Source organism: Watersipora subatra, chromosome 3 (genome assembly GCF_963576615.1).
Source record: "Watersipora subatra chromosome 3, tzWatSuba1.1, whole genome shotgun sequence".
In the NCBI taxonomy this organism is placed as follows: domain Eukaryota; kingdom Metazoa; phylum Bryozoa; class Gymnolaemata; order Cheilostomatida; family Watersiporidae; genus Watersipora; species Watersipora subatra.
The window spans coordinates 68,703,653-68,709,652 of NC_088710.1; positions in this window are offsets into that span (position 1 = coordinate 68,703,653).

Here is a 6,000-nt window from a genome sequence, read left to right on the forward strand (position 1 = left end):
AGTCTACACACACAAAAAAACAACAAAAGTCCACGTAGTTATGAGCAAAAACAAAAGTATCCACCCAAATATCTCACCAATCCAATAAGCAGCACACACAAAAACAAAATCAATTGACAGAGCCAACCATCATGTCAAAATATTACAAGTTTCAAGTCATGTCTTGCACAACTTCCCTTATGGTTTCTCAAAACTTGTCCCAAAGTTCCTATTAATTTGAGACTGTCCGATTGCTGTTTTAGAAATGGTCGCTGCTAGCCTAAAAGGGGCATTGCTAAAAGAGGGAATCAAAAAGTTCGGGAGCACTCAGCAATGCTCCGATAGTTACTGAGACGTTGAATTAGGACGTTAGGTTAGGCCAACAGCGGCCATTTCTAAAACAGCAATTGGACAGTCTCAAATTAATAGGGACTTTAGGACAAGTTTTGATAAACCATAAGGTGAGTTGTGCAAGACATGATTTGAAACTTGGAATATTTTGACATGATGGGTGGCTCTGTCAATTGGTTTAGTTTTTGTGTGTGCTGCCTATAGGATTCGTGAGATATTTGGGTGAATACTTTTGTTTTTGCTCATAACTACGTGGACCTTTGCTGTTTTTGTGTGTGTGTGTGTAGACTTAGCCTGTCTTGACAAGCTGTTGTTTTTGCGTAGTTGTCCCCCCCCCCGTCGAGCGGCGAGCAACAACAGCTTGTCACAAGACGTACTGCACCTGATGCATCAGCTGCACTTATAAGGAGTTGTTCTCTTCCGTCTACGCGGCTCGGCTGCGATGTTATTCCGGTCGCTCCATTGGTAATCGTAGTCATCATTGGAATTCACGCAAAAATTTATGTAGAAAAATTAAGATAAGAACGTTTAACTGGCGACACCTCTCTGCAGTAAACTTTATTAGAATTTGAGAACTTAGGCAACAACAGCGACTAAACATGTCGTTATTTGTGCGCTCAGTCAGTTTTATTTCTATTTTTGTATCAGTCAGTTTTATTTGTTCTTATGGATTTTATTTTGAGTTTATTTTATTCTTAAGTTCTACTAAAGTTTATCACAGACACTGGTCTTTGGTTAAACGTTGTAATCTTGTTTTGTTTCTACATAAATTTTTGCGTGAAATCCGTTATGATTACCAATGGAGCGACTGACATAACATCGCGGCCAAGCCGCGTAGACGGAAGAGAACAACTCCCTATAAGTGCAGCTGATGCATCAGGTGCAGTACGTCTTGTGACAAGCTGTTGTTGCTCGCCGCGGGGACAACTACGCAAAAACAACAGCTTGTCAAGACAGGCTAGTGTAGACTACGGCCCGGTCTCGGCCTCGGCAATATCCCGCTAAAGAACACCTGTGTTATATTCCGCAAATCCCTACGGCTCAATCAGGAAATTTCTTGCTGTCCAGACACTGGACGTAAAAGTGGCTGATGATTCGCCACGGCGCATTAGCTATGCCGACGGTATTAATGCAATATCTCGGTGCTGGTTTTTAATAATGCACCTACCTGGATGTGCTGATGGGCATTGCTTTGTTCAACAACACCAAATATTTTGTTATAAAATCTGAAAAATATGATATCATTTTTGGACTGCGTACTTTATTGGCCCTCAGTAGCTATTACCGGTAATTGTCTGTTTGCCTTGCTCTAACCCCAGGGTTAATACTCCCCCAAAAAGCCCATTAGGCTCGACCCAAAATCACGTTTTAAACTTTTAGGGAAGGTTTTTCAGACCATGGGGCACTGTCAGTGAATTTGCTATTTCAGAGGGGGGGGGGGGCGTTCTACAGCCAAGCCAGTGAAATGCGCCATGTTTCTCATAGCTTTCTTCACACTGTTCCATGGTGATTTTCAGTCAAAAACAAGCTGAATTCACCAGCAGCAAAATTATTTTAATAGCTTTTGAATCACACTGGATGTTTAGCCGGGCGTGGAACCTGGTCGCTCCCTAGGGAACTCCCAATGTTTAGGGAGTGTATTTCAAATTGACCAACCAGGTGATTGGGGGTACACTAGTCAAGTCTGGGCCTAGTCAGGTGGGTGTTTCTTTCAGAGTATCAACCCTGGGGCTCTAACTGTCTCTTGAGGTTTTGCACTCATTCCTCCAACTTTCACAATTTTTTTTCTTTTCGAACTATCAATGTGCATAAATTGAAAATATTACTCAAATAAAAATACACTTGAAAAGCCTTTAAGGTTTGTTAACAGCTCCACTATACATGTGTACGTGCATCTGATAAGAATTTTTTATAAGCAATAAAACTTTGAACATAAATTGTGTCATTGAACGCAGAGCCCAAAGGTTTTGCTTGCTTTTCAGAGAATACATCGTGAGTCACTCATCAATCCAAAGTAATCGTTATGCCACACATGGTCTGTCAGAAACAGTAGGTTACATTGGTCTTTCCCATATTTTTTCGTCGAAAGGCGAACCTCTTTCAGTGACTGTGGCTCATTGTTTATACAGGACTTTTTCGTCTTTAAACATAAAATGAGGAGCTATATTGAAGGGTGTTTCTTTCCAATCACATCATTAAAATGGCTGTTCCAAGCTGGACTTGAAAAAACAAAATTCACTGAGTAAACGTATAATATAGATTAAGCTACAATAACTTTTTTATCCACTATGTGAGTTCTACTTGTTTTTAATGTTAGAATGAAAATTGCATTCAGCTATCATTTTAAACCTTGTAGAGTCTTATTTTGGATTCATAGCAAAAACTGTTAGCTCTTCAAGAAAAATTAAAAAAAGAATTTTAATTGCTGGGGTAGTAATAACCTAATTGCATGTATGACAATAGTAAGTTTAGATGTGCCCTCCTTGATCTGCCTATTATGCAATGTTATGCCTCAATATTGGGAACTGCGATTCTCATTGTCATCTACACACATGTAGGCCTAATACTCCATTTATACATATGCAGCAAAATATTTAAAATTTATGGTGAAGGCAGCTGATTGGAGCTTTTTGAACGCTTCTCTTTTTACAAAATTACAAAATAGAAATATTTTGTAAAACTATTTCACAGAAAGCGGCTGCCTGTATTTTCTGGCTGCTTTTAATTTACATTAAATTAAGTTATATTATACTTATAAGTTTTATTGTTCCTCAAAAAATACAGGCCAGATGAAAGGTTTCATTCGGTGTTACCGTATGTACTCATGAGTTTTTGGGAATATTAATGTAAAATTTTGGGGTCAACTTATACACGAGGAATGTTTATGAACATGCAGCTACCAAGTTGAATAGAATGCGAATATAAAAAAAATTCTAATTCAGATATAATTATAAACTATATACACTGTTAAACATATTATAAATTATTAAATTTCCAATCAATTCAGTTAAAATATTATGGAATTACGGGGTCGACTTGAACATGAGTAATACCTATAACAATGCAATTGTTGCCTTAAAAATACCTATCAACTTGAGATCGACCTATCGACCTACATGAGATCGACTTATGCATGAGATCGACTTATACATGAGATCGACTTATACATGAGATCGACTTATACATGAGATCGACTTATACATGAGATCGACTTATACATGAGATCGACTTATACATGAGACCGACGTTTACATGAGTATAAACAGTAATTTTATCAGATTCTATAAATCAAATAAGTTATGTAGACCTAATCTTCCAGGTATAGAACTGTAGTGATTACTATAGCATTAAACAACTTCTGCTGTAATTTGCTTATTAAGAAGCTATTACAGTTTAGATTTGATGTGAACATAATCAGTAAAATACTTTTCAACAGCTCAACTACCCCAATCACATGTGGCAGGAAAAATCCAATACTCAAAAATTTTTACATGATGTCTTGTACACAACAGTTTTTCTTGTATGCCAATTTTAAAGCAAGAGCTGCTACCTGTCAAAAAATACTCTAGGTGAAGTGAAAGTAGTGCTCAAATATTTCTAGGTTGGGCCAAGGGGTCTTTTATTGCTTAATCTATGAGGTACATGGGCATTTTGAGTATATTCATAATATCATTCAATGAGAAGCATGGGCTCTCATGATTATATTTATAATATTATTGACTGATGAACATAGGCTCTCATTATTATATTTATAATACAATTGACTGATGAACATAGGCTCTCATGATTATATTTATAATACAATTGACTGATGAACATAGGCTCTCATGATTATATTTATAATATTATTGACTGATGAACATAGGCTCTCATGATTATATTTATAATATTATTAAGTGAGGAATATAGGCTCTCATGATTATATTTATAATATTATTTAGTTAAGAGCATAGGTCCTCATCTATATATATATTTCTCAAAGTATGTCCTTGTGTCGTATGTCTGTCTGCATTCCGGCTATAGCTATTATTAGAATAACTTTACTTGGACAACAATGCTGACGGAATGTCATGGAGTACCCTCATTAGAAGCCTAGCAGCTTATTGCAATTTTTCATTGGCAATGTGCCAGGCTAATAGCTTGAAAATTACAGTTGCTTGACAAAGTTTTAAAACCTTTACAGTTGTTTTCATTTTTCTCTTAATTTATTTCAACTACACAAAACACTTCTTTCATGATATGTAGTTTGAAAGTTAAAATGGTAAATGTTGTTATATGTTAAATACAAATCAATTTTCTGTCCAGAGTTTTTTATTACCTGGGCAACGCCGGATAGCACAGCTAGTGACTATATAATACTAAGTAGTGAAAAAATAGGCCTAGAAGAATAATTTCATATTATCACAAAGTACGTAACATAGGCTTACAGGAATATATTAATACATGTATTATCATACAGTGAAGAAAACAGGTTTCATGGTTTTCATGGTTAGAAATTTAGGCTTACACGAATACATTGTATACAACTAATAAATTAAAGAGAAGAATGAAGGAGTCTATGAATTTGTCTATATTACTATATATTATCTATATTACTATATATCTACGACTAGGATCTACTAATAGACATTCTCTACTCTACTCTATAGATATAATATATCTGTATTACTATATACATTGTATCTACATATTATCTATATCATATCATAGATAATAAATATAAAACTGAGCTGGATTATGCCTTTTTTCGGGTTTAATATTTTAATAATTTAATTAATATTTGGTGTATTATCACTACTGATTTTTAGCAAACACTTCTTCGTCGGATCCTTCCATTTCCTTTTAAGTGCACCAGAGTGATTTGTATTTTTTTCAACAGCGTAGTTTTGTATGGACGGTTTTAATATAAAATGCAATAAGTGCATTTGTTTTAGAAATTGTCCGTCATTTTGAAGAATTTCATTCAATTTTGCAGAAGAGTGTAGAGCTGTATAAGAGTGTAGAGCTGTATAAGAGTGTAGAGCTGTATAAGAGTGTAGAGCTGTATAAGAGTGTAGAGCTGTATAAGAGTGTAGAGCTGTATAAGAGTGTAGAGCTGTATAAGAGTGTAAAGCTGTATAAGAGTGTAGAGCTGTATAAGAGTGTAGAGCTGTATAAGAGTGTAGAGCTGTATAAGAGTGTAGAGCTGTATAAGAGTGTAGAGCTGTATAAGAGTGTAGAGCTGTATAAGAGTGTAGAGCTGTATAAGAGTGTAAAGCTGTATAAGAGTGTAAAGCTGTATAAGAGTGTAGAGCTGTATAAGAGTGTAGAGCTGTATAAGAGTGTAGAGCCGGAACATAGGGCCGCGCGAAACATAGGGCCGCGCGAAACATAGGGCCGCGCGAAACATAGGGCCGCGCGAAACATAGGGCCGCGCGAAACATAGGGCCGCGCGAAACATAGGGCCGCGCGAAACATAGGGCCGCGCGAAACATAGGGCCGCGCGAAACATAGGGCCGCGCGAAACATAGGGCCGCGCGAAACATAGGGCCGCGCGAAACATAGGGCCGCGCGAAACATAGGGCCGCGCGAAACATAGGGCCGCGCGAAACATAGGGCCGCGCGAAACATAGGGCCGCGCGAAACATAGGGCCGCGCGAAACATAGGGCCGCGCGAAACATAGGGCCGCG